The following is a 25,308-nucleotide window of genomic DNA, read 5'->3' as shown; positions in this document are numbered from 1 at the left end:
GATGGTCTTATATGCCATGCTCAAGACAAGTTTAGACTTCATCCAAAAGTGACAAAAAATAATTAATTAATTTGAACTGGGGAACAATATGGTCAGATTTACATGTTAGAAAAATTCTGAGGGCTGAAGGGAAATCAGATTGCAATGGTCAGATTAAATACATAGACAGCATAGGAAGGTATTTTGAGAATCCAGATGAGAAATGACAAGGATCTAAATGAAAGAAGTGTTAATAAAGACACAGAGGACAGGAAAGATAGGAAAGATTGTTTTAAATACAGAATAGACAAAATTAGGATATTGGTTTCATGGTAGGGTGAGGGAGGCATGAGAAAGTTATCTAAAACAACACTTCTAAAAATGAAGTCCCAGGACCCTCATGTCCTGGAGACCTTCCAGGCGGGTCCTCATTTTTCTAACTATATGTCTGTGTGAGGCCAGATTTTCTTCACATACTTCAACCTAAACAATATTTAACAACACCTTGCATGCAGAAGCAGATGTGAGAATCCCACTGTCTTCATTCATTAAGCTAGAAAAGAGGTTTGAAAGCATATGAAAATGCCATTTCTCTCAAATTTATCTTAAACTTCAACTTAAAATTTCAATTTAAAAAACTTACTTTTAAAAACATAGGTTAACATATAATGTGTTATTTTATAATAGTTTTGAAGTGTCTCATTTAAATTTTTATTTATTTCATATTTTGTTTTTTATTATGTTATGTTAATCACCATACAGTACATCATTAGTTTTTGATGTAGTGTTCCATGATTCATTGTTTGCATATAACACCCAATGCTCATGCAACACGTTCCCTCCTTAACACCCATCACTGGGCTAACCCATCCCCCAAACTCCCTCCCTTCGAAAACCCTCAGATTGTTTCCCAGAATCCATAGTCTTTCATGGTTCTTCTCCCCCCCCATTTTTCCCTTCCTTCTCCTAATGTCCTCCATGCTATTATTTATGTTCCACAAATAAGTGAAACCATATAATTGTCTTTCTCTTGACTTATTTCCCTTAGCATAATCTCCTCCAGTTCCATCCCATGTTGATGCAAATGTTGAGTATTCATTCTTTCTGATGCTGAGTAATATTCCACTGTACATATGGACCACATCTTCTTTACCCATTCATCAGTTGAAGGGCATTTCAGCTCCTTCCACAGTTTGGCTATTGGGGACATTGTTGCTATGAACACTGGGGTGCATGTAGCACTTCTTTTCACTACATCTGTGTCTCTGGGGTAAATACTCCGTAGTGCAATTGCTGGGTCATAGGGTAGCTCTATTTTTAATTTTTTTGAGGAACCTCCACACTGTTTTCCAAAGTGACTGTACCAACTTGCATTCTCACCAACAGTGTAAAAGGATTCTCCTTTCTCCACAACAGCTCCAACATTTGTTATTTCTTGCCATGTCCATTTTTGCCATTCTAACTGGTGTAAGGTGGTATCTCAATGTAGTTTTGATTTGAATTTCCCTGATGGCTAATGATGAACATTTTTTCATGAGTCTGTTAGCCATTTGTAGGTCTTCTTTGGAGAAGTGTCTGTTCATATCTTCTGCCCATTTCTTGACTTGATTATTTGCTTTTTGGGGGTTAAGTTTGAGAAGTTGTTTATAGATCTTACCAGCCCTTTATCTGTGGTGTCATTTGCAAATATCTTCCATTCTGTGGGTTGCCTCTTTGTTTTGTTGACTGTTTCCTTTGCTGTGCAGAAGCTTTTTATCTTGATGAAGTCCCAAAAGTTCATTTTTGCTTTTGTTCCCCTTGCCTTTGGAGATGTGTCTTGAAAGAAGTTGCTGTGACTGATGTTGAAGAGGTTACTGCCTATGTTCTCCTCTAGGATTTTGATAGATTCCTGTCTCACATTGAGGTCTTTCATCCATTTTGAGCTTATCCTAACCAAAGAGGTAAAGGATCTATACTCTAGGAACTACAGAACACTCATGAAAGAAATTAAAGAGGACACAAAAAGATGGAGAAACATTCCAAGCTCATGGGTCAGAAGAATAAACTTTGTTAAAATGTCTATACTTCCCAGAGCAATCTATACTTTCAACACCATCCCAATCAAGATACAAATGGCATTTTTCAAAGCACTGGAACAAACAATCCTAAAATTTGTATGGAACCAGAAAGACCTCAAATCGCCAAGGAAATGTTGAAAAAGAATAACAAAGCTGGGGGCATCACGTTGCCTGGTCTCAAGCTATATTACAAAGTGTGATCACCAAGACAGCATGGTACTGGCACAAAAACAGACACATAGATCAGTGGAACAGAACAGAGAGCCCAGATATGGACCCTCAACTCTATGGTCAAATAATCTTCAATAAAGCTGGAAAAAATATGCAATGGAAAAAAGACAGTCTCTTCAATAAATGATGCTGGGAAAATTGGACAGCTATATACAGAAGAATGAAACTCAACCATTTTCTTACATCATTTAAATTTTTAATATGTAAATATTAATACATATGAATCATTTAAATAAAATCTGTTTAGGTTGAAATGTAGCAAAATGTACACCACAAAAGATGCCACTTTGGTATGTGGAGCAGAAGGCAGTCAATACCCAACAGAATTAAGAAAAGTTTTTTACCTCCCCCTTGACTGACAAAAAAGAAATTATAATAGGGGGCCTGTATTAGGAAGAGAGCTATTATAAGAGATAATTTTTTATATCTGAGAACCTTTCTTCATGAAAGGGCAAACATTTTGTTTACCAAACATTTCCTCCTCTCATCTTCCTGTGAATTGCCTTCCTCCCCTATGATGTGCCAGACTCCTATCTTTCCTTAGCTATCTCTTTTCTTATGATGGCATATAAGTTTCCATTTTCTGGCTGCCTTTTGATCTCACATCTTTTAGGGGGCTTCATAAGTTTGAAATTAATTTTTTTCTCCTATAACCTTTTTTATTACAGAGTAGTCTTGGTCAATGATCTAGAATGATAGAGGGAAAATCATTCTCCCCTTGCCCACAGGGTCATCAATAATCCTGAGGAGTATAAAAGGGTCTTGAGGCCAAAAATTTGGAGAAGCACTGATCTTGAATGAATTTCCCATTTCCAAACTGGTAACTAGAAGAAAGCTCCCTTTTACCAAGAAAGTGACACAAAAGGGTAACAAGTTTGCAGAAGGTAGATGAGTTTAGTTGAGTTGGCTATGTTGAGTGAGTTGATATATTCATGAGGCATTAAATGATTCCCCTATTGACCAGATTATTGGGTACGAGGCCTAGGAAATAAGCTTAGGCTGAGCATTTTTTAACATGTTTTCTTACTTTATTAAATCTTACTAGTATTCTTTTTTTTTCAAAAAGATTTTATTTATTTGAGAGAGGGAATGGGATAGAGCATGAGAGGGGGGAGGGTCAGAGGGAGAAGCAGACTCCCTGCTGAGCAGGGTGGCTGATGTGGGACTCGATCCCGGGACTCCAGGATCATGACCTGAGCCGAAGGCAGTCACTTAACCAACTGAGCCACCCAGGCGCCCTCTTACTAGTATTCTTTAAGGGAAAAACACATAGATGAGTAGGCTATATTGAAGAAACCTTAGTTTTATAAGAGAGTTAAGAAGCCTTTAAGATACTTCCAGGTATTATCTTCAATGATGCTTATTATCTTTATTCTGGGACTCCAGATTATATTCAGCTCCCACAGCTCCCACAAATGCAGTAAATCCCCATTTGAATCCTTTTAATAATGTACCAAAAAAGGAAACATGGTTTACAAAACCACCCATGTATTTCCAAGCTTCATTGCAGCCCAGTGGAATGCTTAGCCCTTGTGTAGCCAGCTTTTCCTGGACACTTTTTAACTTTAGGTACTGGTGTAACAGGACCTGGACTGGTCTTCTGAGGGAGATTCTCACTGCACTGAGACTGATGCAGGTTTGACCCAAAAGGGCAGCTGTGCAAGAGTGCAGGGGCATGGGATTTGGAGAAAAGTAGGCTAAACCATCAGGGTCTGTGTTATCCACCCTCAGCAGCTATCTCTGCACCTATGTTGTGGGGGTGGATTTTGTGCCCACTGGCTCTTTTGTCTCTGGAGAGATGTCTCTGCAAATGTCGCCCCTCATAGATGTGCTACGAGAAGAGTGAACAGTCTCTCCCCTAGTGCCTTAGACAATCCTCAGATGCCACTGTCTGTACCCCCTGCTCCCCCCAGGGTTGCTTTTCTGCCCTCTCTCCATAAGTAGGGCAGCACCCTCAGGGCTCTATCCCAGCCAAACCTTCTGACCTTTAAAACTCCAATCTTCGAACCCTGCTTATTGCAAAAACTCAAGAAAATCTCCCCTCTTGTTTTCCCAGCCAATGGCTTTGAGGAAGTGTTCTCCTTGTGCATAACTCCATGCACTCCACTCTCTCACCTTTCTCCATGACCAGGGCTTCTTCCCCTCTGCAGTACCTGTGATCTGTTTCTCCCCCAAACCATGTCTCTGTACTTTCTACCTTCCTTGATGCTGTCTTTTCTTTACCTCTAGCTGTGCAGTTGTTCTATCAGTCTTCAGGGCAATTTCTTGGGTACTCAGAATGATTTGATAGTTATCTAGCTGTGTTCAAAGGATGAGGAAAGCCTAGGATCCTCTTAACTATGTTGCTATCTCAGCTCCCTCTATCTCCTGAAATACTAGTAAAAAAACAAACAAAAAAATTGATGACATCTTAATAAAGTCTGTAGTTTAGTTAATATTGGTGTACTAATTCTAATCTCTTAGTTTTGATAAAGAAGACATTGGTTTTGTAAGACGTTAAGTAAAAGGAATTTGAGGGAAGGGTATATGGAACACTCTGTATTATGTTTTCAACACTTGGTAACCTAAAATCGTTCCAGAAAAATGATAAATTTTGTTTTATTGATAAAATAAGCTGCAATCTTAGCTTTTCCTCTTTTTAATTTTTTTTCTTTAAAAATTTTTCTTTCTTCAGAAAGTCATGGTTTAAAAGATCAGAGGCCATATAGAAGAGCCAGACCTAGGGGTGCCTGAGTGGCTCAGTTGGTTAAGCATCTGCCTTCAGCTCAAGTCATGCTCCTGGGGCCCTGGGATGAGCCCTGGGATAAGCCTTGCATCAGGCTCCCTGCTCAGTGGGGAGTCTGCTTCTCCCTCTCCCTCTGCCCCTAGCTCCACTGCTAATGCTCTCTCTCTCTCTCTCTCTCTCTCTCAAATAAATAAATTAAAAAAAAAGAGCCAGACTTAGAACTCTACCAAATGACTCTGGGGCTTCTGGAACACTCTCGGTAAAAGAGGTTGATGTACATGGTTTGTGCTCCACTTACCTTCTTGAAAACACCAGTGATCCATCTGGTTGCCCTAACTGTCCTGTTGCCTCAGTGATCCTAGGGCCCATAGCCCACATCAGTGCTAACTGTCCCAACAAGGCAGCCACAGGGTGGTGCACACTGGGACAATCCTGGTTAGAGCTCACTATAACCCCAGCCTTCATGACAAGGTGACACAGGTACAAAGCGACCCAGAACATTCCAGGCCCATACTACTTCAACTTTAGATGGCTTGCTAGGGCAACACTGGTGCAGAGTGCTCCTGAACCTTTCAACTGACATCTGCTTCAGATCCAACTGCCCTCCAAGCATGCCCACTGCTTGGAGTACCCACCCCCTAAAATCTCAGCCTGTTCTTGCATTGGTTCCAGCCATTCTGCCAGGGCAACCCCCTATGCTAAGCACCTTGGGACATTCCTGGTTGCACCCAATTCAGGAACATCCCAGCCCATACCCTGCTTCAGCCCCAGCCACACTGCCAGGGCATCTTCTGCACAGAGTGACCCAAGGGATCCTGACTTGCACCCATTTCAGCTTCAGCTGTTTCACGAAGGTGTTTTCAACACAAAGAACCCCAGGACACCCCAGCCTGCATCCACGTCAACTTTAATTGTCCTGGCATTGCACCCACTGTTGGGAAAGCCCCAGGACCGCCAACCCACCCCAGCCATATAGTTCGAGCCAGCAAGCAAAAGTCAGCAACCACACACAGTCTAATTAGGTACAACCACAAATGTGACCATTCCTTCAAGTTTAGGAGAAGTAGCTGTTCCACCTAATCCATAGAAACAAACAGAAAGTCAAGCAAAATGAAGAGACAGAGGAATAGTCTCCAAAAGAAAGAACAAGAAATAATCTGGGGAAAAGAACTAAATGAAATGGAGATTAACAATATGCCTGATAAGGAATTTAAAGTAATGGTCATACAGATGCTCACCAGTATGGAGAGAAAATCGGAAGAATTCAGTGAGACCTTCAATAAAGACCTAGAAAATACAAATAAAAAAACCAATTAAAAAGTTAAAGAGTTAAACAGGATTCTTTTCCGGGAGAGAAACCAGCTGAAAAGAGAAAGAAAAAGCAAAGACCAGGGGAAGGCACTGGATTCGTCAAAGTGTAAGGATTAAAATGCTGCTCTAGTGGCAGGTTAGAGGCAAGAGCCAAAGAGGAAGCTCATAGCAAGCGTGCACCTTGCCTGGATTGTGGTTGATATTTTTGACTGTACATCCCTTCAACCAAAACTCAACAGAATGACTAAGAGGAACTCCCAACAAAGAAAATACCCAGAGACAATGGTTTCTCCCACAGACTTAATGGATATTGATATAAGCAAGATGTCAGAAATAGACTTCAGGGTAACAGTTATGTAGACAATAGGTAGGCTGGAGAAAAACATTAATGGCAACATAGATTCTCTAAGGGTAGAAAGAAGGAAGAGGAGAAAACCTGGAACAAATAGCTTAAAATCCATCAAAAGAGAATTAGAGAAATAAATGATGCCATGAAATGTCCGGTGTCAGAATTATTAGGATACCTGAGGGGGTGGAGAGAGAGGACTAGATGATATATCTGAGCAAATTGTAGCTGAGAATTTCCCTAATCTGGGGAATGAAACAAGCATTCATGTCCTAGAGACAGAGAGGACCCCTCCCAAGATCAAGGAAAACAGACCAATGCCCCAGCATGTAATAGTAAAACTCACAAATCTTAGAACCAAGGAAACCATTTTAAGGGCAATTAGGGGGAAGAGATTCCTTACGTACAGAGGGAGGAACATCCAAATAATGTCAGACCTATCCACAGATACTTGGTAAGCCAGAAAGGGCTGGCAAGACATATTCAGGGTACTAAATGAGAAGAACATGCACCAAAGAATATTTTATCCATCAAGGCTGTCACTTAGAATGGATGGAGAGATACAGAGATTTCCAGGACCAGCAGAAACTGAAAGAATATGTGACCAATAAGCCGGCCCTGCAAGAAACATTAAGGGGGGGTTCTATAAAAGGATAAAGACCCCAAGAATGATATACAACAGAAATTTACAGAGACAATCTATAAAAGCAAGGACTTCACAGGCAACAGGATGAAAATAAAATCATATCTTTCAATGATCACTCTCAATGTGAACAGCTTAAATGCTCCCATAAAATGGCACAAGGTTGCAGATTGGATAAAACGACAGGACCCACCCATATGCTGTCTACAAGAGACTCATTTGGAACCTAAAGATACATCTAGACTGAGAGTGAAGTAATGGAAAACCATCTTTCACACCAACGGACCTCAAAAGAAAGCTGGGGACCAATTCTCATATCAGAAAAATAGATTTTAAGCTAAAGACTGTAGTTAGAAACACAGAAGGACACTTAAAGGGTCTATCCAACAAGAAGATCTAATAATTATAAATATTTATGCCCCCAATGTGGGAGCAGCCAATTACATAAGCCAACTGTTAACCAAAATAAAGAGACAAATTGATAATAATACATTAATAGTAAGATACCTTAACACTCCACTCTCAGCAAAAGACAGATCATCTAAGAAGAATATCAAAAAAGAAACAAGAGCTCTGAATGACACGCTGGACCAGCTGGACCTCATAGATATATACACAACATTCCACCCTAAAGCAACAGAATACACATTCTTCTTGAGTGCACATGGAACTTTCTCCAGAATAGACCAAATACTGGGTCACAAATCAGGTCTCAACTGATACCAAAAGATTGAGATTATTCCCTGCATATTCTCAGACTAAAAGGCTTTGAAACCGGAACTCAATCAGCAGAAAAAACTTTGGAAGAAATTCAAACACTTGGAAACTAAAGAATATCCTGCTCAAGAATGTATGGGTCAACCAGGAAATCAAATAAAAGCTTAAACAATTCATGGCAACCAATGAGAACAAAACACATCAGTCAAAAACCTATGGGATCCTGCAAAGGTGGTCCTAAGGGGAAAATACATAGCCATCCAAACATCACTCAAGAAAATAAAAAACTATCTTTACACCTTAAAGAACTGGAGAATCAACAACAAACTAAGCCTAACCCACACACAAGAAGGAAAAAAATTAAGATTAGAGCAGATATCAATGAATTAGAAACCAGAAATAGAGTAGATCCAATCAACGAAACTAGAAGCTAGTTCTTTGAAAGAATTAACAAGATGGATAAAAAACTGCCCAGAATTATCCAAAAGAAAAGAGAAAGGACCCAAATTAATAAAATTATGAATGAAAGGTGAGAGATCATGACTAACACCAAGGAAATAGAAACAATTATTGGAAATTATTATCAACAAATATATGACAATAAATTAAGCAACCTGGAAGAAATGAATGCCTTCCTAGAAACCTATAAACTACCAAGACTGAAACAGGAAGAGATTGATAGCCTGAATACACTAATAACCAGTAACGAGATTGAAGCAGTGATCAAAACCTCCCAAAAAACAAAAGCCCAGGGCCTGATGGATTCCCTGGGGAATTCTACCAAACATTCAAAGAAGAAATAATACCTATTCTCCTGAAGCTGTTTCAAGAAATAGAAACAGAAGGAAAGCTTCCAGACTCATTTTATGAGGCCAGCATTACCTTAATCCCCAGACCACACAGAGACCCCATCAAAAAGGAGAATTTCAGACCAATATTCCTGATGAATATGGACGCCAAAATTCTCAACAAGATCCTAGCTAATAGGATCCAACAGTACATTAAAAGAGTCATCTACCAAGACCAAGTGGGATTTATCCCTGGGATGCAAGGGTGGTTCAACATTTGCAAATCAATCAATGTGATAGAACATATTAATAAGAGGAGAGAGAAGAACCATATGGTCCTCTCAGTTGATGCAGAAAAAACATTTGACAAAATTTAGCATCCTTTCCTGATTAAAACTTTTCAGAGGATAGGGATAGAGGGAACATTCCTCAATTTCAAAAAATCCATCTATGAAAAACTCACAGTGAATACATTCACTATGGGGAAAAGCTGAGAGCCTTTCCATAAGATCAGAAACACAAGGATGCCCACTCTTGCCACTATTGTTCAACATAGTACAAAAGTCCTAGCCACAGTAATCAGACAACAAAAAGAAATAAACTGTATTCAAATTTGCAAAGAAGTCAAACTCTCTCTCTTCGAAGATGATGTGATACTTTATGGAAAGCCCAAAAGACTACACCCTCAAATTACCAGAACTCATACAGCAATTCAGTAATGTGGCAGGATACAAAATCAATGCACAGAAATCAGTTGCTTTCTTATACACTAACAATGTAACTGCAGAAAGAGAAGTTAGAGAATCAATTCCATTTACAAGAGCACCAAAACCCATAAGATAACTTGGAATAAACCTAACCAAAGAGGTAAAGGGTCTATACTCTAGGAACTACAGAACACTTGTGAAATAAATTGAAGAAGACAGAAAAATATGGAAAAATATTCCATGCTCATGGATCAGAAGGATAAACATTGTTAAAATATCTATGCTGCCCAGAGCAATCTATACTTTCAATGCCACCCTGATCAAAATACCAATGACATTTTTCAAAGTGCTGGAACAAGCAATCCTGAAATTTGTATGGAACCAGAAAAGACCCCAAATTGCCAAGGAAATGTTGAAAAAGAAAAACAAAGCTGGGGGCATCACGCTGCCTGATCTCAAGCTATACTACAAACCTGTGATCACCAAGACAGCATGGTACTGGAACAAAAACAGACACATAGATCAATGAAACAGAATAGAGAGCCTAGATATGGACCCTCAACTCTATGGTCAAATATTCTTCAACAAAGCAGGAAAAATATGCAACGGAAAAAAGACAGTCTCTTCAATAAATGGTGCTGGGAAAATTAGACAACTATATACAGAAAAATGAAAATCAACCATTCTTTTACACCATACACAATGATAAACTCAAAATGGGTCAAAGACCTCAGCATGAGAAAGGAAAATATCAAAGCCCTAGAGGAGAATATAGGCAGTAACATCTTCTGACATTGGCCACAGCAACTTCTTTCACGACATGTCTCCAAAGGCAAGGGAAACAAAAGCAAAAATGTACTTTTGGGACTTCATCGAGATAAAAAGCTTCTGCACAGCAAAGGAAACAGTCAACAAAACAAAGAGGCAACCCACAGAATGGGAGAAGATATTTGCACATGATACTACAGATAAAGGGCTGATATCCAAGATCTATAAACAACTTCTCAAACTCAACCCCCCCAAAACAAATAATCCAGTCAAGAAATGGGCAGAAGACATGAACAGACACTTCTCCAAAGAAGACATACAAATTGTTCATCATCATTAGCCATCATGGAAATTCAAAACAAAACCACATTGAGATACCAACTTACACCATTTAGAATGGCATAATTTGACATGGCAAGAAAGAGCAAATGTTGGAGAGGTTGTGGAGAAAGTGGAACCCTCTTACACTGTTGTTGGGAATGCAAGTTGGTACATCCACTTTGGAAAACAGTGTGGAGGTTCCTCAAAAAATTAAAAATATAAGCTACTCTATGACCCAGCAATTGCATTACTGGGTATTTACCCCAAAGATACTGATGTAGTGAAAAGAAGGGCCATATACACCCCAATGTTCATTTAGCAATGTCCACAATAGCCATATAGTTGAAAGAGCCAAGATGCCCTTCAATAGACAAATGGATAAGGAAGATGTGGTCCATATATACAATGGAATATTACTCAGCCATAAGAAAGGATGAATACTCAACTTTTGCATCAACATGGATGGGACTGGAGGAGATTATACTAAGTTAAATAAGTCAAGCAAAGAAAGTCAATTATCATATGTTTTCACTTATTTGTGGAACATAAGGAATAGCTTGGAGGACATTATGAGAAGGAAGTAAAAAATGAATGGAGGGAAATTGGAGGGGGAGACAAACCATAGGAGATTATGGACTCTGAGAAACAAACCGAGGGTTTTAGATGGGAGGTAGTGGGGGGATGTGTTAGCCTGGTGATGGGTGTTAAGGAGGGCATATACTGCACGGAGCACTGAGTGTTATATGCCAAAAATGAATCATGGAACACTACATCAAATCTAATGGTGTACTGTATGGTTGCTAACATAACATAATAAAAAAAAATAAAAAGTTAAAGAGTTAAAGAATATAATAACTGACATTAAAAACACACTAGCAAGACCCAACAGCATACTAGCAGATGCAGAAAACATGTCAGCAATCTGTAAGACATTGTAATTTTAAACACCCAAGCTGAACAGCAAAAAGAGAAAAGATTTTTTCAAAAAATGAAGATTGTGGGGCACCTGGGTGGCTCACTCTTTTAAGGCTCAGACCTTTGACTCAGGTCATGATCTCCAGATCCTGGGATTGAGCCCCACATCAGGCTCCCTGCTCAGCAGGGAGTCTGCTTCTCTCTCCCTCTGTTCCTCCTTCCTGCTCATTCTCTCTCTCAAATAAATTAATAAAATATTTAAATAAATAAATAAATAAAATGAGGATAGTTTAAGAGATGTCTTGGGCTACATCATGAAAACAAACATTCACATTATAGCGGTTCCAGAAGAAAAAGAAGAAAGAGAAGAGGGTAGAAAACATATTTGAAGTAATAATACATGAAAACTTCCCTAATGTAGGGAAGAAAATAGACATCAAGATCAAAGAAGCACAAAGAGTTCCAAAAAAAATGAAATCAAAGATGTCCACACCACAGCACAGTATAATTAAAATCTCAAAATCTAAAGAGATATTTTTTAAAAGCAACAAGAGGGAAGCAAAAAGTTACATATAAGAAAAAATGTGTAAGGCTATCTGCTGATTTTTCAGCAGAAACTTTGCAATCCCAAAGGGACATAAAGGCATAAAGAAGGAAGTGGCATAATTTATTCAAAATGTGGGAAGGAAAATACCTACAGCGAAGAGTACTCTACTGGAAACTTTGTCATTTAGATTTAAATGAGTTATTAAGAGTTTACCAGACAAACAAAAGATAAAATGCTTTATCACCACTAAACCAGTGGTGCCTTTCAAGAAATGGTAAAGGCACCTCTTTAAGTGGAAAAGAAATAGCTGTAATTAGACATAAGAAAATTACGAATAACATAACTAAAATATGACAACATGTATATATAATGTGGAAAAATGTGGAAGAGGGAGAAAAAAGAAGTTTATTTTTAAGAATGTGTTTGAACTTAAATGACCATCAAATTAATATATACTTCTATATAGTTATGATGTTATATAAGAACTTCATGGTAACCATCAGCCCAAATCCTACTGAAGATGTGCACAAAGAAGAAAGCCAAACAAAACACTACAGAAATTCTTCAATCACAAAGAAAGAAACCAAGAGAAGAAAGGAGCAGAGAAGAACCACAAAAACAACCAGAAAACAGATAACAAAATGACAAGTACATACCTATCAATAATTACTTTAAATGTAAATGGCCTAAATACTCCAATCAAAAGCCATAGAGTGGCAGAATGGATTTAAGCCAAACCTAAACAAACAAAAAACAAAACAAAACAAAAAACAAGACCCATCTATATGCTGCTTATGAGAAATTCATCTCAGACCTAAAGACAGATACAGACTGAAAGTGCAGGAATAGAATACCATTTATTGTGCACTTGGAAGCAAAGAAAAAAACCACAGTAACAAAACTTATATCAGATAAAGTAGACTTTAAAACAAAGACTGTAACACCAAAGAAAAGCATTACATAATGATAAAGTTATCTATCCAACAAGAGGATATAACAATGGTAAATATCTATGCAAACAACACTGGAGCACCTGAGTATATAGAGCAAATATTAATGAACACAAATAAAGAAATTTATGGTGCTATGATAATAGTAGGAGACTTTAAAACTCCACTTACATCAATGAATAGATCGTCCAGGCAGAAAATCAATAAGGAAACAGTGTCTTTGAATGACACATTAGACCAGATGGACATAACAGATATATACAGAACATTTCATCCAAAAACCACAGAACATGCATTATTTTTGAGTGCATATGGAGCATTATCCAGAATAGGTCACATGTTAGGCCACAAAACAAGACTTAACAAATTTTAGAAGATTGAAATTATACCACGCATCTTTTCCAATCACAATGGTATAAATCTAGAAATCAATCATAAGAAAAAAAGACTAAAATACCCCCACAAACATGTGGAGGCTAAACCACATGATCCTAAACAATCAATGTGTCAACAAAGAAATCAAAGAAAAAATTTTTAAAAAACTACTTAAAGACAATAAAAATGAAAATGCAACAGGTCAAAATCTTTGGGATACAGCAAAAGTAGTTCTAAGATGGAAATACATAGTGATACAGGCCTACCTTAAGGAACAAATAAAAAGCTCAAATAAATAGTCTTACCTTATACCTAAGGGGGCTAGAAAAAGAACAAACAAACCCAAGGTGAGTAAAAGGAAGGAAATAATAAAGATCAGAGCAGAACGAAATGACATAGAGACTAAAAAAAAAAAAAGAAAGAGAGAGAGAAAGAAAAAAAATCAATGCTGCTTCTTTGAAAAGATAAAATTAATAACCATAACCAGACTCATCAAGAAAAAGAAGGTACCCAAATACATAAAATCAGAAAGAAGAGAGGAGAAAAAAATATTTTTATTGCAGCATTATTTACGATAGCCAAGATATGGAAGTAATCTAAGTGTCCATCAATAGATAACTGGAAAAGGAAGAAGTGGTATACACACACACACACACAGACACACACACACACACACACATACACATACATAATGGAATATTACACAGCCATAAAAAGGATGAGATCATTCCATTTCCAACAACATGGATGGAGGTTAATATGCTAAGTGAAATATGTCAGACAGAGAAAGACAAATACCATATGATTTCATTTATATGTGAAATCTAAAAACAAAAAAAAAATGAATAAACAAAAAACAGAATCAGACCTGTAAATACAGAGAACAAACTGATGGTTGCCAGAGGGGAGGTGACTAGGGGAATGGGAAAATAGGTAAAGGGGAGTGGAAGATACAGGCTTCTAGTTATGGAATGAATAAGTCACAGATATAAACAGAGAATAAAAAATATAGTCAATGATATTGTAAGTGTTGTATGGTGACTGATGGTAACTACACTTGTGGTGAACATAACATCATCTATAAACTTGTTGAATCACTATTTGTACACTACACTTGAAACTAATATGTATTGTGTGTCAAGTGCACTCGAATGCAAAAATAAAACATTAACATTTATTTGGCACTGTAAAAGAATTAAAACAAACCCCAGTTTTCCTTGCTTCTACATTTGCCTTCTTTCTTTTTTTTCTTTTTCTCTTCTACTATTTTTTCACTTTTTATCTCACCTTCCTCTGAACTTCAACTGGCATTAGAAAGTTAACAGATAGCCTTCACATCTTATAAAGAGAGCTCTCTGTCGAATTGTTCTTACAGCTGCAAAAGTGAGATTGTACCAACAATCCCTAGCAGGCAGCATGAAAAACTGTACATCTCCTCTCCAACAAATTCAAGTTGCAAGTTTTGTAGAAGTTACAGATAAAACAAAACAAAACAAAACAAACAAAAGCAAAAGGAAAACAAAACAAACAAACTAAAAACTAAAACCTTGGGCAAGATTACAATCACTGTGGCAGACATACTCTCAGGTGAATTCCAGTGATGTACTCCCTTATATAATCTTCTTTTGATTGCAGACAGAATCCTTGTTTTGTTTTTAACCAATAAAAATTATGACAAAAGGTTATGGTATATTTCTCCCTTGATTATATTATAGAAGACTTCGTTTTCACAAAATGGAGCAAGAGGCTTTCTTGCTGACCTTGAAGAAGCAAGCTGACATAAAAGGAAAGGTATATATGGCCGGGACCTCAGGACAACCTCTAGAAGCTTAAAGCCTCAGTTCTACAATCACAAGGAACTGAATTCTGCCAGCAATCATGTGAGATGGAGGATCTCAATCTTCAGAAAAGAATGTAGATTAGCTGACTCCTTAATTGCAGTCTTGTGAGACCCTGAATGGAAAAACCCAGCTAAGCCATGCTCAGAATCCTGACCCACAGAATCTGTGAGATGATAAATATGTGTTGTCTTAAGTTGCTAAGTCTTAATTTGTGGTAGTTTGTTACACAGTAATAGAGAACAAATTCATTCACACACCTCTTTCTTCTCACCCAATAAAAATTCCAATTCTGCTTTGGTTCAGAGTCACCAGGTCTTAAGTTGCTTTCTGATGTGTATCACTTTAAATAAAGTCTTTAACATCTATTTAAGTTACTTTGACTATTTTTTTCTTGACAATCTTGTTCTGTGATGCAGAGCCAGTCTGAATGAACCCTTGTCCTGCTGAGGTTTCACACTAGAACAGTATGCATTCAAGGATCTCAGGCTTCCTCCCTTTTCTGGAACTATAGGTAGGTTGGGTGTTAAGGCTTCCTCTTACTCCTGTGTTTAAATTTGTCCCACAACACAGACATTGTGGCTTTGAATCTTTGAAAAGGTTAATCTACTGTCTGATTAAAGGCACTACCTCTGTTTCCTTTAATCTTTCTGGAATATCTAGCCAAGCAGAGAATTAGATAATTGTCCTAAGGTACAAAAAGGCCTTTCTCCCTTCTTCTACCTGCAATTTTTTATCATGGGCTAAGTAGTGACCTCAGGGAAGATAAACTTGAACTTGGTGGCTCCTTTCACGGTGCCATAAAATGAAAAGAAAATAAGATAGCCAACTAACAACGGGCAACTTTCTTTAACTAGTACAAAGAAGCTGAGAAAAGATAACAATTCAAGAGATTCCAGTCTATTGTGGCCTCTCTTAAAAAAATTTCAGCCTCTGTCTCCCCCAAGACCTGCTCCTAACTCTGTTTCTGTGCCTTATAGTGCCACTCTGCTAGTCTCTGGGAGAGGCTGTTCCTCAACCTCCATTACTTTTCTTCTCCTTCTTCCCTTTCCCAGGTCCTTTTAACCTTTAGAGTAGAACCTTTATCATTTCTCCTTCAAATAAGTGAAAGCACTGGGGATACAAGAAAGTTTTTAAAGGCAATTCCTGGGGATTTCCCCTCAAATTGACTGGGGAATAATCCAACTCTGTCAACAAATCAATCTGTCTCTTGATTTTAAGCATTAACTGGAAACCACATTTAGGAAATATTCAGGGTTTGGCATTCACATTAACACTGCCACAGGCAATCTTCACCTTTTTGTTAATGGCCTTTAGCCGAAAATATATGCTATTTTGAAGCATAATATAGGCTGGAAGACCATACGGCCCAGTGTTTTGAGGATAGCATAATAAACATAGAGAAAACCACACACTGCAAAATCATAGCACTGTCATTTTAGAGCAGACACAATGCTGGTAAGGATCAATACTTGAAGATATTACAAATAAAAAGGCTACTGGGTCCATAGTTGTCTTTCTTTGGCCAGGAAACAAGCCACCCAGGAGGCTGCTTAATCAGAAACAGAACAATTCCTCTGTGAGAAAGGCTTCCTTCTGTGTCCTGTCTCTGTATTAGTAAAAAAAAACCAAAAAACAAAAAAAAACTATATTAGTAAACGACTATCCAATCTTGTTTTTAGTAGACATTAGAACCACACTATCCACCAATAATGTCTCCTAATTTCCTACCACCCTTCCTCAGCAATAAAAAGGTCTTGGTGTTGGGACTTACCAAACACATTTTTTCTTTCTCATTTCTCTGTCCACTCCCACACTGACTATCTCCTTGCAAACCTTAACTTCTCCAGATGACTTTTTTCTAAGTCTTTCTAACTCTACTAATTTATTAAAATTAGATAAATGGGTAAAATTTGCTCAATGGTTACCTACTATTAGGTGCACAAAGGACTTTTTCTTGATTCCCCAGACTTTGATAGTTAAATATACCATATTATGTGGTTCCACTTGACTACTCTGGACTCTTGTGTCTGTAACTCTTTTTTACTCTAGAATTACCTAAAATTTCTGATTTGCTTGCCTTAATACCTAATGTCCTCTAGGCTACCTCATCTACAGATGTGGGAAAAATACAGAACTTTAATGAATCATTATACAAACCACAAAATCTCTTCTTTTATTACCCTAGGAACCTTAAATCCCAAAACATTAGGGGTACTATCCATTTGATTTTTCATCCCCCCCAAAAGGGGTGGGTGGTTTGAAATTAGTACACCCCTAACATTATTCAACAAAATCCCAGCCTTGGGCACCAGTCCTATAAACGTCCCTACCAGGCTCTTTCTCTCTCTCCTTCTGGATATCAGAGGGTCCTATAACTGGTTGTCACTCTTGCCCAGGGATTCCCCTTACTTTGCCAATTCCTGAAAGAGTAATAAACCTTTGAATCACTTACAGTCAGCAGTTCCTGTGTGAAATGTTTGACATCTGATACCATTTAATGGAAAAGAACAGCAGATCCAACAAAGGGCCAAGGTGAATCATAACACATCCATAGTTGTCATACCCTTAATCCATCTACCTATCTTTTTCCCCTCTTCCAGAGAAAGTAATAGTTTAACATTAACACAAAAATTTTCCCCACCTCACTCTGAACTCCTCTGTTAGGCTCATAATTCTTCGTAGATGGGTCACATCTTAAGAATGAACAGAATGTTTTCAAGTTAGATATACTGTTATCACTTTCCAAGAATTTATTGAATAATCCCTTTTCTGAAGTCAAATCAGCACAACTAGATAAAGTACCTTGACTAGATCCTGTCAGCTAGCAAAGGATGAAATGGCTAACATAAATAGACAGCATATGTTTTGGGTGTGTTTCCAAATGTTATGGAAGCAACGTGGTTTCTCAACTGCTGATGGTGCACCCATTAAGCACAGTGAGCAAGTTTGAGTTTTATTAAATGCCTTGTTTCTCCCTAAAAAATTGGTTGTAATTAACATTGAAGCTCATACTAGAGAATAAACTTGTGAAGGAAAATGAAATATCTCAGCAGACCAGTATGTTAACCAAGTTACTCTCACCCAGGTTTAATGAAGTCAGCAAATTAAAGTTGATCTGGTTAATCCAGATCACTTCATGAAGTTTATGAGCAAACTGAAATCACAATGATCAGACTATGAAAAAAGACAATTGGAGAAACCTGGGTGTGCTCTCTAATCCGACCAGTTATAGAGGTAGCAAGATGACTGGTTAGTCTCTCCAGGCACTCTGAAATGGATCTTGGGGAAAAAATGCACACATTATGACCCATCACAGTAAAGAAAACATAAAAACTCTTCTGGAACAACATTAAAGGGGAAGATTTAATTTTATAGAAGATAAGGGTCTCCAATGTATGTCTTACCTACCAGACTCATAACTGTAGAAAACTTTGTAAAGGTGGTACATAGATAGGAACCACAAGGGAGCCTTTGAATATTCTCAAATGGACTTTATACAACACCCTACATCACAAGACTTTGAATATGTGCTTATTATTGTCTTATTCACCATTTCAAATGGTGAAAGGCTTTCTAAACTTGCTGAAAGGGAGCTATTTTTATTGTGGCTGAAAAATGATTAGATTTTGTTTTCCTACTTAACTTTCTAGTAAAGAGCTACTCATTTTACCAGGACCATAATTAAGGAATTTTGTAATGTGTTGCCTGCTGGCCAAAAATTATACTGTCCTCACCATGCTCAATTCTCAGGAAAAATAGAAAGAGCTAATACTTTAAAATCAAAACTCTCTAAGCTTTCTGAAGACATAAACCTACTTTGGCCCAAATTTGTCCCGTTGACCCTAATAGCAAACGTAGATTATGAACTTATGTGTTTGTCACAGGCAGACCAAAGAGATTAGGAACTACACTCTTATTTTAAGCTCTACTTTGTTGCAGGAAAATATTACCCAATAATGTAAAGGGCTAATGCAATATACTCAGACTTATCATCAACAGGGTCAATTTATCTTTCTAAAGAAGCCACCCTATTTTCTGGATTTACAATCAGAACACTTAGTCTACTGGAAAAGATACCAACAAAAAACTGCTCTGGAACCCCACTGGAAAGACCTCTACCAGGTCCTCCTTATCACTGACAGGACAGCAAATCTACAAGGGATACATCTTTGGTTCCTTGTGTTGCAGCTAAAGAAATATGTACCTCTTATCAACTTGACTTCTACTTTAACCAGAGTCCCTAAACTGAGGCTTCTCAAAACTTCTCTGAAGTACATGATGATATAAAGGAGACAGCTATCTCATAAAAATTGGAATAAGCAGATGTCAGATAGTGAGCAACTTCTGCTCAAAACAATGGAACAAAAACTTGCCTCAAATTTAGTATTTCCCTTTTTATCTTAACCTTGAATTTGTGCATCTCTAGAATTATATCCAAGAGCTGATTATAGAAATGCTTCCTATTATTTCTACTCTGTCCTGCCCTTTCTCTTCTTTTTCTCAAGTCTAAAATCTTTGGCATTTTTTGGGCTGACATGTCTATTAAACTATCATCACCTATGATTGTTGCTTCTGCTTACTCTTTCCCATTACCTCCTTCCCTCCTTTACAAATATCAATTCCTTATCCAAGAAGATATCTCTGCCATTACCACTGCCATTTGGCATATAGTCCCATCCAATTTAGGTCTCTGACAAATCTCTGGAGTTAGTATGTCTTACCCAGTATATCCCCAAAAAGAAGAAGAAGTTTTTCTTGAAAGAAAATATTTGTTTTCAGCAGCCACATGAAAAAATATTCATCATCATTAGCCATCAGGGAAATTCAAATCAAAATCACATTGAGATACCACCTTACACCAGTTAGAAAGGCAAAAATGGACAGGGAAAGAAACAACAAATTTTGGAGAGGTTGTGGAGAAAAAGAAACCCTCTTACACTGTTGGTGGGAATACAAGTTGGTACAGCCCCTTTGGAAACAGTGTGGAGGTTCCTCAAAAAGTTAAAAATAGAGCTACCCTATGACCCAGCAATTGCACTCCTGGGTATTTACCCCAAAGACAGATGTAGTGAAAAGAAGGGCCATATGCACCCCAATGTTCATAGCAGCAATGTCCACAATAGCCAAACTGTGGAAAGAGCCGAGATGCCCTTCAACAGATGAATGGATAAAGAAGATGTGGTCCATATATACAATGGAATATTACTCAGCCATCAGAAAGGATGAATACCCAACTTTTACATCAACATGGATGGGACTGGAGGAGATTATGCTAAGTGAAATAAGTCAAGCAGAGAAAGTCAATTATCATATGGTTTCACTTATTTGTGGAACATAAGGAACAGCATGGAGGACATTAGGAGAAGGAAGGGAAAAATGAAGGGGGTGAAATGGGAGGGAGCGATGAACCATGAGAGACTATGGACTCTGAGAAACAAACAGGGTTTTAGAGAGGAGGGGGGCAGGGGGATAGGTTAGCCTGGTGATGGTTATTAAGGAGGGCACGGACTGCACGGAGCACTGGGTGTTATATGAAAACAATGGATCGTAGATCACCACATTAAAAACTAATGAGGTATTTTATGGTGACTAACATAACATAATAAAATTTAAAAAAAAGGAAAAAAGATGACCTATAGAATGGGAGAAAATACTTAGAACATATTATAAAGGACTAGTCTCAAAAATATTTAACAGACTCTTAAAATGCAGCAATAAAAATACAAATAACCCAACTTAAAAAAAATGACTTATTAAATATTTCATTTCTTTACACAATTTTTAACTAAACAACTGCTTTATGAAAAATCCCGAAATTTTATCTTTTATACAGAATGGCAATTTTTACTACAAATTTTTAGTATGAAATCTAAAACTCTCCTCTGTCAATAAAATAATGTATTTAACTTTAAAACAAAGAAAAATATAAATCTTTATAGATGGCATTATTTTTTCTGACCCATTTTTCTTGTCTTTGGTTAACAGTTTGGATTTAGTATAATAATAAAAAAGGAAATTTTGCTTTAAAAAATTTACATGTTATTGTCTCTGTTCTTATTCCCTTAGTCTCTTTAGTTTGTTTTCTGAAAAAAAAAATGCCTTATTTTAGGTCAATACTCTGTATTTATATATACTGCATTTCTCTTCAGAATTTTCCATTTTATATTGTAATATTTTGTGAAGCTATTCATGAAATTGTTGTAGCTATTGGAATCTTTCATATTTTTACCTTCTATTAAACTTTTACTAAAAATGTTAAAACTTAAATTACATTTCCTTTTGGAATTATTGCATAATTACCAAGTAAAGTCCAAATACCACATTCTAGAATGTAAAATACTGGTGTCATTTTATACTACTTATAGGTAAGAAAAATATTAAAAATAAAAACTGATTTATTGTTTTCTGTGTAATTTTGCCATAGTCCTTCTACATCTTTTGAAAATACTGCATTTTAATTCTTTTTAAGATTTTATTTATTTATTTGACAGAGAGAGAGAGTTAGCGAGAGCAGGAACACAAGCGGGGGAGTGGGAGAGGGAGAAGCGGGCTTCCCGCCGAGCAGGGAGCCCGATGTGGGGCTCAATCCCAGGACCCTGGGATCATGACCCGAGCCAAAGGCAGATGCTTAACGACTGAGCCACCCAGGTGCCTCTGCATTTTAATTTTTTTTCTTTCCTCTTTCTCTCTTTTTAAAAAATTTCCTATTCTTATATTCTGTATTTACTTTTATTATTTTAAAAAATTTAAAAGATCTTATTTAATTATTTGAGAATGGGAGCATAAGTAGAGGGAAGTGGCAGAGGGAGAGGGAGAAGCAGGCTCCCCACTGAACAGGGAGCCCAAATCAGGGCTTGATCCCAGGATCCCGGGATCATGACCTGAGCCAAAGGCAAATACTTAACCAACTGAGCCACCCAGGCACCCCTCTATATTTACTTTTAAACCCTGAATAATCAAATACCAGTAATGAAACTTGACATTTGCTTGGTGAAGTATAAATTTATTTTTCTTAAAAATTTGTTTTTATTCTCATCATTTTCTCCAATATTTATGTTTTTCATTGTTTGGAAATTTCATTTCTCCAAGCAGAAATTTCATTTTACATAAATTTGATACTGGGAGTGCTGTTAGTAGCTTTCAGGGCAATATCTTAAGCTTGGGTGGACTGCAGAATAAGGATCATTTCATTAATCTTGGCACAGAGAAACTCAGGATATTTGAGCATATAAAGAATTTCAGCATCATCCATCTCGAACAGTATTCCAGAGATTTTTCCAGCCAGAGTTGGGTGAATGGATTGAACCAGAGGTACCAGCTTTTCACCCAAGATATTCTTCTGAGTAGTAGCTGATGCCAACACAGACACATTTGGAATACCATGACCAGTGGGGATAGGCTTCTGGTTGGATGCTGGCCTTCCTACTTTAAATTTAAGAGGCCTGCGGACATTTGCAACAGCTGTAACTTTTCTGAATCTTTGGTTTGCAGGTGGTCTTAAAGCAGAAGTTTGAGGGTAAAGAGCCATTTTTGGGGTTGTCATATTGGTGGTTTGATAGGTTGACTTGACCCCTGGCACTTGTGGCTGTATGCAAGTGCTGATTGATGGCTTAGGTGCTGCTACTGAGTGGATAGCATAATGTACATTCTGAGATGGATGTTATTTGGCCCTTACCACAGGCTTGTAAAAATGTACATTGCTACATTGAGACCGAGGAAGATTTGGTATGAAGTTATTGGATGATGGTATCTTTCGATAGTTGAGTATAGGATCATCTCCATCTCTCACAGCTGAGATTCTTTCCATATAGTTCTTGGTGAGGAAAGCCTGGCGCTCATCCTTACTTTGTGCAATAGCCACATACAGTGGTTTGGTGATCACAATTTTTCCATTCATTGCCATGACAGCTTTATTAGCTTCCTCAGGAGATGTATAGCAAACAAAACCAAAGCCTTTGCTGTGGCCTGCCTCCATCATGACCCTGGCACTAGAGATTGTGCCAAAGAGGGAGAATTCTCCTCTCAGTCGTTTGTCATCAATATCATCTTCAAGATTTTTCACATAAAGGTTAACACCCTTGCACTTGGTGAGTTTACCGTTTTATTTGTTCAAATTTATGTTTTAGTTCAGATTGTCTCTTTAGGTTTTCTGGGCTCTACCAACATAAATTTGATTTCCATTAAGGACTTTTCCATTTCATCCTTTCAATGGCTTTCTTGGCATCTTCAAAATTCTCAAAATTCACAAATCCAAAGCCTTTGGATTTTCCACTTTCATCAGTCATAACTCTTACACTTAATACAGAATCAAACTCACCAAAAACCTCTTTAAGACATTCATCATCTACATCATCTCCAAAATTCTTGATGTAAACATTGGTAAATATGTTTGCTTTAGCTCTCAGTTTTGCTTCCCTTTCTTTGTGAGGTTTAAATTGCCCAACAAAAACTTGGCTACCTTTCAGCAGAATATCATTCATCTTTGCAATGGCCCTTTTAGCAGCTTCTGAGTTCTCAAAATGCACAAATCCAAAACCCTTTGATCCATTTTCATCGGTTACTACTTTACAAGAAAGAATGTTTCCGAAGACAGAAAATGTATCATAAAGGGACTTATTATCAATAGACTTATGAAGATTTTTGATGAATATATTGCCCACTCCACTCTTACGAAGTGATGGGTCACACTTGGACCACATAATATGCAGTGGCTTGCCATTGATAATATCAAAGTTCATAGTGTGCAGAGCCCACTCAGTATCAGCCCGCAGCAAGAAGTTCACGTAAGCGTAGCCCAGAGAGCAGCGCGTTACCAGATCACTGCACACCTGAATGGAAAGGATTGGCCCAGCAGAGTTGAATTTCTCATACACCATTGCCTCATTCACTTCGGGTTGCAGGTTTCCGACATAGAGTGTGGACATTTCAAAGTGGGGAACTGAAGCACTCATCTTAAGTTAGGTCTTGAGCGAAATCTTGAGGGAGGTCTCAAGCAGGCGCCACGACAGGATCTCTTTCAGTGGAACAGTCAATGAAAGGAGGAATGGAGGCCAGGAACACTCTGGCCCCAGCCACAGTCCCAGCGGGGAGCTCAGCCCTCGGAAATTGAGCCTATAGACACCAGGTTATGGTGAGTCACGAACATTGCCAGTAGATACCCAGCATCCCAGATTATGATGCAGTCTGCTTCTTTGACGTCACGTGCGTAGGTGCCACGTGCGGAGGGCAGCCTTTGATCATGTCTTTTGTCTGGTCCCTAAACCCAGAAGTTCCTTGCTTCAGGTGGCTGAGGGCAGCAGCCATAACTGTTGCTCAGTGGGCTGCTTGGAGACAAGAAATATGCCTCCAGGAAGTAAAGCAGGTAATTCAGTGGTCTTTTTCTGACTTTACTTTTTTTTTTAATCTCTAACTCACCACCTCTACTCCCCCCACCCCCACTCCTCCCCTCTCTTCACCTTCTCTCTTCTACCTTTCCCCACCTTCCGTGTGTGTCTGTGTGTGCACGAGTGCATGCACACATGTCTGTGCTTTTTCTTTGAAAGCTTTTTTGGGGCAAGCCCGAGAGGGAGGGGGGATGTTTAAAAAAAAATCTCCAAGTGGATACACTGCTGTAACAGCTTGGTTGGGCTTAGGTTTTAAGGTGTTGTGTGTGTGTTTTTTTTAACTATTTAAAAAACTGTTCATTATTTCCTGTGGTAATGTCAAAATTCTTTAGGCTTGTTATTGCTTATTTTTGGTATTAAAATTTTACTTTAGAATAAATACCAGCAGCTTAAACCTTAGATGTTCCTGGCATGTCTGAGGTATGCTAAATTTTGAGGCTAATAAAATTTTCAAGAATTGAACTATCAGTAGGAAAATGTCACATTTAGAGCAAAATGAAAGAACACTCGATTATTGTTCTGTCTTGAATTGACTGATGGAAGTTTGCTGATGTACTGTTAATTTTTTACATATAAAAATTAGTAAGAATTAGGGGTTATTAAAAAGAATTGAGATGAATTTTCCAAATTACTCACTGTTCATCTTGTTTGGGGAATTCTTATACATATGTATCAATGGAGAATGAACCCTGGACCCAAATTTA

General features: G+C 37.8%; 1 pseudogene; it reads right to left on the bottom strand.

Annotated features, from left to right (window-relative positions):
• Positions 1 to 22,621: 22,621 nt before the first annotated feature.
• On the bottom strand, positions 22,622 to 24,172 carry LOC112822215 (polyadenylate-binding protein 1-like; annotated as a pseudogene).
• Between the last annotated feature and the right edge of the window lie 1,136 nt (positions 24,173 to 25,308).

This window comes from Callorhinus ursinus, unplaced genomic scaffold (assembly GCF_003265705.2).
Source record: "Callorhinus ursinus isolate GAN/ISIS: 27379988/994484 unplaced genomic scaffold, GSC_fseal_2.0 scaffold40, whole genome shotgun sequence".
NCBI lineage: Eukaryota > Metazoa > Chordata > Mammalia > Carnivora > Otariidae > Callorhinus > Callorhinus ursinus.
The sequence above is the reverse complement of the archived record's forward strand: the minus strand, read 5'-3'. Positions and strand labels throughout refer to the sequence as shown.